Here is a 10,135-nt window from a genome sequence, read left to right as displayed (position 1 = left end):
TCATACGCCAAATATAAATTTAAATCTTACCAGTTACTTGGATTAAGAGAAATGAGTAATTTTTTAAGAAAACACTTTAAGGTGATTCTATATATAAGATATCCAAGGTTACTTAATAAAGACGGAAATGTTCTTGAAAGGGAATTCATGCTAAAAATAAAAACACGGCAAAAGTGTACTGTAAATCGCCAAAAGAAATGTTTATTTAGGAAAGGTTGTTTTTTACAACGTCATAAAAGCTATTCTTCGAGAGAAAAAATAAAATAGTAAATATATGTATTATTGTTGTTCAGTGTACAATCCTTCCAAGGTTTTTAGAGTTAAATTCCTTCCTCCATAAAAAGAAATGAAAATAATAAAGAGAAAAATTATTTAAAATAAAAAAAATTTCTTTATTGAAAAAAAACTTATAATTTTATACATTTTTTTTCTATTCATTTTAAATGCACGTAATATAATTTATTAAGTGGTTTTAGTAAAGTTTAATAAATGATATCTGATGTGGCCTAAATATCAAACTTAGAAGTGTTTAGAAGAGCAATATTTACTTAATATAATTGCATACTAATTAAGGAATAATAAATAAACTTTTGAGTTACTTCAATAATTTTCTTTATTAATTTTACAATTGAAAACTCGCATAGTCACGCGTAGGTCAGCCAATCAGATGCGACGTCGGTCGTAGGTATCCAATTAAATCTATTTCGAAAATTGGCTCAGCGTAATAATAAGCCCAAGTCTTGCGTTAAGTTAACGATAATTTATACAACCATTTAATTAATTGCAAGTGGGGGCTCGACCGTAACGTTGTTGTTGTTGCAGTTCATTTACGTCGCACTAGAGCTGCTGGCGACGGTCTTGGAAGCATCCCTGAGGATGATCCGAAGACATGCCATCACAATTTTGATCCTCGGCAGAGGGGATGGCCCCCTCGCTTCGGTAGCTCGACGACCTGCACGCGAAGTCGAGCACTTTACGGTAGAACAGTTTAACGAGGACCCATACCGCACACCCTCGGTCCGTACGCAGACTGATCCAAGTGGTCACCCACCCGCACACTGACCGTAGCCAGTGATGCTTGACTTCGGTGATGTGCTGGGAACCGTGTCTTAACGATCAGTTCACTGCGGGACGCTGGACCGCTGGACTCACGTTTGTGAGAACGGGAGTTCGTAAACCCTCCGTCCGAAGACAGTAAATGGTGACTGGTGCACGTTAAATCTGCCGAATCACTAAGTCCTCCATGTCCCCATAACTAATCAATACCTCTATGGGTACTGAATAGGAAATCTCTGGTTCAGGTCAAAATTGCGATCTGTGGATGAATAAATAGATGTATGAATGTGTCAGGTGGGTATAATATAAATGGGTGTGACGTATGGGTGTGGCAGAAGTAATTAGCCATAGATGGCGCCACTGTAAAGGAATTCACAAAATTATCACACACCCTCTTAATGGCCCCTCTAATGGAATTTGTTGTCGCCTAAAAATCAATCAATAAGATATTTGATTTAAAAGATCTAATATAAAATAGCCGATGATGACATCATATTAATCATCAAACTTTGGAATTATGGAAATCATAGAACTATCTAAAATTGGTCATCTTTCAATAACCATTAACTCTTTTCTAACGAGATCTGAAAATAGGCTTTGACATTGCCACGATTCGATTCAGCTGCCTTTTAAACTAAGAATTATGATTAATGTTTTTACTATTATTACATATCTCACTTTTTGGTACCCTTTGTCATCTTCCATCATATTGAATAGAACAGAAACGGTATCGAGAGGATCACTGAATGATTTGTGCAAATGCTAACAATTTGGCCTAACAAACCTAAGATTCGAGCCAGCGTCAGGACTCACTTTTTGGTACCCTTTGTCATCTTCCTCTGTCATCTTCCTGGAGGAGGGGAGTTACAAAAAGGGTGACATCACAAATATTGGTTAAAATAAAAACTTCATCAGCAATAATATTTGTCATTTATTTTTATGTATTTTTCGTCCAGGGCTGAATTACCCATTAGGCCAGACTAGGCCATGACCTGGGGTCCCCGATGATTAAGGGCCCCTTTAAATTTAAAATTATTACAATGATTTTTCAAAATGTTATGATTATTTTTTAGTTCTAATTTAATAAAATAAAATAAAATTTATTATTATTTTTTTATTTATTTTAAATATGATTTCTTAAATGAAAAGATATATAAATACTTTTATATTTGAATAAATAAAAAATATACGAGAAAAAAATTTAATCCAAGGGACCCAAAAATTTGAATGGCCTAGGCCCTAGGGCACCGCGTACGCTTAATCCGGTCCTGCTTTCGTCTTACTCATACACACACACAAAAAAGAAAGAAAAGAAGAAAAAAAAACAGCCTTTTTTAAAATATGAAATGATTTTTATTTCTGATCTATTCTAATTTTTCTTCTGGTGATTTTATTTCATTTCGAAAATCATCAATGCTGGTTAAAGTTGAAATTAAGTCCTAGTTGAAAGTTTAAATTTATAAGAAAATGTTATTGGGACATAAAATTTTTAAAAAGAACAAACGGTGTTTTATTCATTAAAACACAAAGTTAGAGTTAAAAAATTAAAATTTGTAGCACGATTTTATATCTAGTGAACTTCAAGTATATTTTCAGTCTAGCGTGTAATACGGGACGAAGGGTATATGGGAAGTCGCTCTAGCTGAAGGAATAGAGCGGTCACCTCCCAATAAGGTGACCCGGGTTCGAGCCCCAGTGATGGCTGGACGATTAGAATTCTGCACTCAACTCGCATATACTACAGTGCTCACGTAAAATTGGGAAGATAATTATGAGTCACTTAATTACATATTATAGATGATGCGACTGCTAGATATAATCTTAATAATATAATATTTACATTAATTCCCAATCCAAGCACTATGCAATACATATTCTCTGTAATTTTAGGCTAAAAAAAGGTTTTAAAATGTTCATTCCGAGCTCTATGCAATACATATTCTCTGTAATTTTAGGCTGAAAAAAGGTTTTAAAATGTTCAATCCAAGCACTATGCAATACATATTCTCTGTAATTTTAGGATAAAGGTGCATTTTAAAATGTGCTCCTTTTCTAAATTAGTATCAAAAGGGTTCTGGAAAAGTATTAACCCAGTACCAACAAAATTATCTAGTCGATCCGTTTTTGAATATACTTTTACGCTAACACTTTACAAACACATTTTACATTTTGTTCTAAAGATTCGTTAGTATTGCACTTAGCAAAAGGAATATACTGAATTGATTAAATTTAATCGATTAACGCAGATATCTAAAATTAGCGAGCCTTTATTGCTTTGAAAGAAATTTCAGAGGCTCTAAGAAATCTATAGCCTCGTAGAATGACACCCTTACCTCCTACCCGCTAAAATGTGTAACTTTATACAATAATATTTGTGAATAAAAATTCATTATTAAATATAGACAAATTAAATGTTTGGTGTATTTGTAGATCACGATAGTTATTTTGGTTATAATGGCAAATAAATGTTGACTTAATTTACAAACGGTTAACATACCATCTATTTGTAAGCTATTTAATCAAATATTACCTAATGAAATATCAACGAGTTTTTATCGGTCAATTCAATTCACACCAAATAGGTTTGGCCAGTTTCACTAGAATTTTTCTTTTTTAACCTACTTCTAGAAACAAGCTTATAAAGTGAAAGTAATCTCTTGTTGAGTTACGAAAACTTACTGCTCAATTCAACTTTAAGACATGATGAGGATAAAACGGAAAAAAACTAGGCTCTACATAAATTTGTCTGATACACCTTTGGAATTATAATGCAATTTTAATTTTTAATAAAACTGTTTTAAAAAAAGTAATTAAATGCGCATTTTTTTTTACTCGGATACAATAAAACGATTAACAATTTATGGCCATTGTTGAGAAATATAATGAATTTTCGGAAATATTTTAATGTAATTCCCATTATAGATAGAATTATTTAAAAAAAACTAGTAGATTAAATTAACTCTACATATATACATTCACATATATTAAAAAAAACAACTAGTAAATGCATAATTGTTTAATAGGATACATTAAAATAATTTGTCTAAGTTTATCGCCATGCATAAGTTAATCATATGAATGAATTTATTTTGAAAAAAATTCAAATAACTGTAAAAACAAAACAAAAAACAATTGATAATTTATCGCCATGCGAAAAATAGATTGCTTAGAAATATAATGAATTTTTGGGAATATTTTAATGTATTTTCCATAATAGATAGAATTATTTAAAGAAAAAAACTAGAATATACATAGTTTTTTAGTAGGATACATTAAAATAATTTGTCTAAGTTTATCGCTATACATAAATTAATCAGATCAATGAATTTATTTTAACAACATTTAATTAACCCTACATTTATACATTCACATACTTAAAAAAATTACCTAGTAAATGCATAATTGTTTTGTAAGATATATTAAAATAATTTGTCTAAGTTTATCGCAGTACATAAATTGATCAGATCAATGAATTTACTTTGAAAAAATTCAATTAACCCAACGTTTATACATTCCCATATTAAAAAGAAAAACTAGTAAGTGCATAAATTTTTAGTAGGGTGCATTAAAATAATTTGTCTAAGTTTATCTCCATACATAAATTAATTATATCAATGAATTTATTTCGAAAAAAAAACTCAATAAACTATACATTTATCTCTATTCACATATTAAAAAAAAAACAACAACAAAAAACATGAAGCAAAAACTGCCAAATTGAGTCATTAAACTAAATTTGAATAGCTTTTTTAATTATGACATTCACAATAATGAAAGATTAAAAAAAATTTCTCAGCATTACAAACGTATAAATTTTGAATAATTAATGATTAATTAAGTGAGAGATATCTCCTCTTATATTTTCTCATTTTCAGAATTCTAGGGATTTACATACGATATCGTAATCTTTTCTAACGTCAGATAGTTTTTTTTTTCCATCTCTTTCTTAATAACAAACAATTTAAGAGTGAAACAAGCTATTATCCTTCATGCATTTTTTACGTCACAGCTAAAACAAATCGCGAATCTTGTTCATTTTTGTCCAGTTTCTCAGAATCGATATTTTTGAAAAGCATCCACCTCCAGTATTAATATTAAAATAAACAAAATCACTCTTTTACTACCTCTACCTCTCATACATAACTGTTAAAATGCTTATCATTTATCATTTCCTAGACACATTCGACGAGAAAGCTTTTTTAAAAAGAGGGACCATAAACAAATTCCAAAATGTATCTGTTTGTTAGGATTTGTAATTCATGGATTTAATTAAAAAAAATTTAAANAATTAAGTGAGAGATATCTCCTCTTATATTTTCTCATTTTCAGAATTCCAGGGATTTACAGACGGTATCGTAATCTTTTCTAACGTCAGATATTTTTTTTCCCCATCTCTTTCTTAATAACAAACAACTTAAGAGTGAAACAAGCTATTATCCTTCATGCATTTTTTACGTCACAACTAAAACAAATCGCGAATCTTGTTCATTTTTGTCGAGTTTCTCAGAATCGATATTTTTGAAAAGCATCCACCTCTAGTATTAATATTAAAATAAACAAAATCACTCTTTTACTACCTCTACCTCTCATACATAACTGTTAAAATGCTTATCATTTATCATTTCCTAGACACATTCGACGAGAAAGCTTTTTTAAAAAGAGGGACCATAAACAAATTCCAAAATGTATCTGTTTGTTAGGATTTGTAATTCATGGATTTAATTAAAAAAAATTTAAAAAAATAATAACTTGTGTCTTACTATAATAAGCGCATTTTTTATATTTTCTGATGTAAAAAATCACTTTTTTGTTGTAGAAAACAAAAACAAATTTTTAATGTTCTTTTTTCGCGATTGAAAGTCGTAGATCGAAAGTTGTAGAAAGTCGTAGATTAGTTGTGGAACGTGGAAGAAGATCTGCGACGTGAAGCTCGGAATTTAAAATTTATTTTTAAAATCTTATATATATATATATTTTATTTAAATGCTAATATTAATAAGTCCCCTCTTGATTTGCATAACATTTTTATTTTCAAATGATAAATTTATTTTAAAAAAAGCTTCAAAATAAAATGTTTGAAAATTTACTTTTTTTAGGTAAATTTTAGTATGAATTAAATAATGAATCAGAAAATATGATAACTAAGCAAATATTCATCACATCCTAATTTTTTGTTTAAGGTTTTTGTTTAATGAAGGTAATATGCCCATTACATTATTACGCTTATAATACTCACTCGAAAGAGAAGACAGCGTTTCAGAACATGTTTACAAAATCAAATAAAAAAAACATTTAATCAAAATACTTATGGAACAAAACTATTTCTTACTGAAAAGTTCGTTAAAAAAAGCTACTAAAAATATCTTATAACTTAAAGTAACCACTGAAACTGTAGTCAATATGCGAACACAATTATTTACACCGCAACCATAAAATTCTGAATAACTGCAATTTGCTACTGCTAAATTCCAACTGCATAAAATTCCCAAGCATGCAAAAATGCGAACCGTTGAATAAAGTATGTAAAAAAATAAATAAATAAATAAAGGAGTTATTTCAGTTTAAAAAAATTGCAAGATTTTAAAGTAATTATAAAGTTAGTTTGCTTATAATTACTTCAAAATGCTAACTTAAAGTAACAACTGAAACTGTAGTCAATATGCGAACTCAATTATTTACGCTAAAACCAAAATGCATAAAATTTTATTTAAGCATTTACTAAATTGTACAGAGAATTTACCCCGAGAGCATTTCGAAACTTCCAATATCCTGGTAGAAACGTATAATTGCTTCAAAGTTTCCTTGAAGAAAAAAAAAAAAGAATATTTTTTTTCTGAAAAAAGACGATTACCCATGAGAGATTTAAGACGATTTCCCATGTCATATTTCGTTTAATTAAAAATAAAAAGTTAGTGAAATAAAATACTAGCAAAAACATGATTTGAAGCGAAAAATATATTTGAAAACACACTTAGCGCATATTATATGGAAATTATGGCCTTATATAGTTCCGAAAATAATGAAACTTTATTTTTGATAGATTATCATTTTTTAACATAACAAGGGACATGAGAAAACTTAATTTTACTAGAAGACAGAAATTTTGATATCTTTTTCATAGACACCAAGCAGTGAATGAATTAAAGTAAGTGACATTAAGTCATAGAATTCAAATATAAATTATTCTAAATCAAGAAAAAAGTCAGTTCAAAACGAAAGCATTTATTTAGAAATAAAAATAAAAAAAGAAGATAATTATGACAGCTGATATTTAAGCTCATAAGAATCAAATTATTCAACAAAAATTGACAAATACTAGGCACTAAATGTGTGCGTTTGAATTATGTAACTAGAAACTTTTTTTACAAAAATAAAAATAAGCATTACTAGCGAAAAAAAAATTAAAGCTTTGTTTAATAAATTCTTATTTAGATAATTGAATTCAATAATAATTAGGCCTTATGAAAATAATCGATTTTATTTTTTAATTTCCTTCGGTGTGATCTCTTTTACTTTATTTTGAAAAAATGACAGATGTTCACTTGCTTTTTCAAACAGCTGCTTTTACCAGCGCCCATGAGTAAGTACATGGAACAAAATACCTAAAACGTTTCTTGAAGCAGACGATCATTAAGTCAATAATTTAAAATATCTTTCTCTTTTTAAAAGTGACCTTTTATCTTTGATGAATCCGAACTAAGTAAAAAAATAATGAGAAGATTTGAATATTAGAATTTTTTTTAAAAAAAAATGGGATAGTGGATGTAATAATCTTAACTTTTCCTCAGCTATAAAATTTGTTTTTTAATTATGCAATCAATTCAGAAAAAATTTGCATTTTGGCAAAATACTGAATGGGCACGTGCCTCGCTTGGACGCTACGCCTATGCAAATTAAATTTACCAGCAAATTTTGTCTTCTAAGAAGAAGAAGTAGGGATTGCATATTTTTTATGCAACAGTTCTAAATATCAAAATCATTGTAAAAATACTAGAAATTCGCAATGTATAAAGTAAATTTTGACGCAGTAATGACGATGTAGGGAAAATATTAAATCGTTCGGTATTGTAAGATGAGGTTGTACAAAAAAGTTTAGTTTAAAAAAAAACCTACGCAAAGATCTGAACTATACCTACTTAATTTTTATTAATTTATAAAATCTTTTTCATGCCCAGCATAATTTATTCTTGCCGTAAGGCTAAAAATTATTACACAAAATTTTTATTTTTCATAAATTCTTTCATGTGTGTTTAATTCTATTTTTCATTACTATTGTTCTATAAAAATCAAGCAATTGTCTCTTAAACAGCTGCGATATTATCCATAAATGAGAGTAATAATTTAGATTTTCGTTTATGTGATAATTCTCACCAGTAAAAAATTAAATTTGTAATCAGAATTTGATTTTTTTAATTGCAGTTGAAGCGGCCGGTGGCATTCTATCTGTTTTAATTGATAAATTTTCGTCTAGTTTCGATTTTTTTATTACATATTTTCTAGATTTGTTTAGTAAATATTAGTACAAATAAATATTTCAATTAGTGTAATTAATGATTTCACTAGTAAAAATAACAAATTTATTTGATTTTTTTTTCTTTCTTTTTTTAAAAGTTTTATGGGGAAGGCAAATAATTTTGCTTTGTATGGCTCACCATCCCCCTTGGCTACAGTGATGTTAAAAATGCATATTCATAACTCTAACATACAAGAGGAGGGGGGAGGAGACAAAATACAATAGTGTATGAAATAAAATACTTTTATTTTGTTCCTTCGCAAAAAAATATTTGTAAATAAAAATTGAATTTTAATGCACATTTAATAACGATTTAGCAATAAAACTTGAAAAACCATCCGATTTCACTCACTTATGAAATTGTAATTTTTTATTGCTCCCGGAGTTCAACCTGTAAAATGTCTAGCAGCCAATCAATTTGTTGCTCTTAATAATGCTTTTATCTTTTTAAGTCCGTTATTGCTTTATTGGCGAAAATTAAGTAACGTACATCTCCCTCCGAAGCGATTAGAAATTTTTTTTCTTTGATAAATGATTGAAAGTTTGATTGAAGGAAAAATAAAAATGAATATATATCAAACCTCTATATTTTCGATGCAGACAATCAATAAAAGTAATGTTTAATATAATAGTAATGTTTGTATAGAATATTATAGCATTAATTTTAAATTTGTTCGACGATTAAAAAAAAGAAAAAGAGTCAGAAATTTGATTGATAGTATATTTTTCATCTCATTTATTTATTTTATAATATACTATAACCGTCGTTGAACAGCCGACCCAATATTATGGGTTTACGACTACTAATAATCAACTCCGTAACCTTTTAATTTTGAACCCAAACCAGAAGACAAGGGAACTGCTGGTTCAAGTAATGGGAGAAATTTGCCTTCGTGGAGGACTTTTAGATGGAGCTAACCCGCATTTGCGTTACATGGAGAGGATGACCACGAGAACCTCCCACGGTTAGCCTAACGGCAAGGGGACTCTAACCCATGATCCGTTTACCACTGAAGATATTTCACGTCAGCACTGTGGTCAGTGCAAGCCGGATGCGGAATTCGTATCGACTGGGATTCGAACCCGGTTCGCCTCATTGGAAGGCGAACGCTCTATCACCTGAACCATCGCGGCTCTCATTTATTTATTTAGACTTTTCATACGAAAATGTATTTTGAATTTATACCGAAAATGTTTTTTTTTTCTTTTTTAATTTTTATCGGGAGCGTAAACCTCCGACCGCCTATCAGTAATAGGTTTAATATACAGGTTAAAAATATAATCATTACCCCTACTTAGAAAATGTTTGAAAGGCTCAACTTCAAGAAGATATTTAACTCCAAGTAGTTATAAGAATAAAATAGTTTAGTACTTTTTACTAAAATTTATTACAATAACTTTTTTATTTTATTTAAATTACATATATTTTTTATAAAGTAAAAGTATGCGAAACATACCTCTGCATTGGCGCTAAATTTGTTATCTCTTCTTGTCACAAAACTGTCTTGAGAACGCAATAAATTTTAAATGACAACTGTGAATATTACTTTGTCTTTAGTTAATATA

This window comes from Parasteatoda tepidariorum, chromosome 1 (assembly GCF_043381705.1).
Source record: "Parasteatoda tepidariorum isolate YZ-2023 chromosome 1, CAS_Ptep_4.0, whole genome shotgun sequence".
NCBI lineage: Eukaryota > Metazoa > Arthropoda > Arachnida > Araneae > Theridiidae > Parasteatoda > Parasteatoda tepidariorum.
This window is presented reverse-complemented; position numbering follows the sequence as displayed.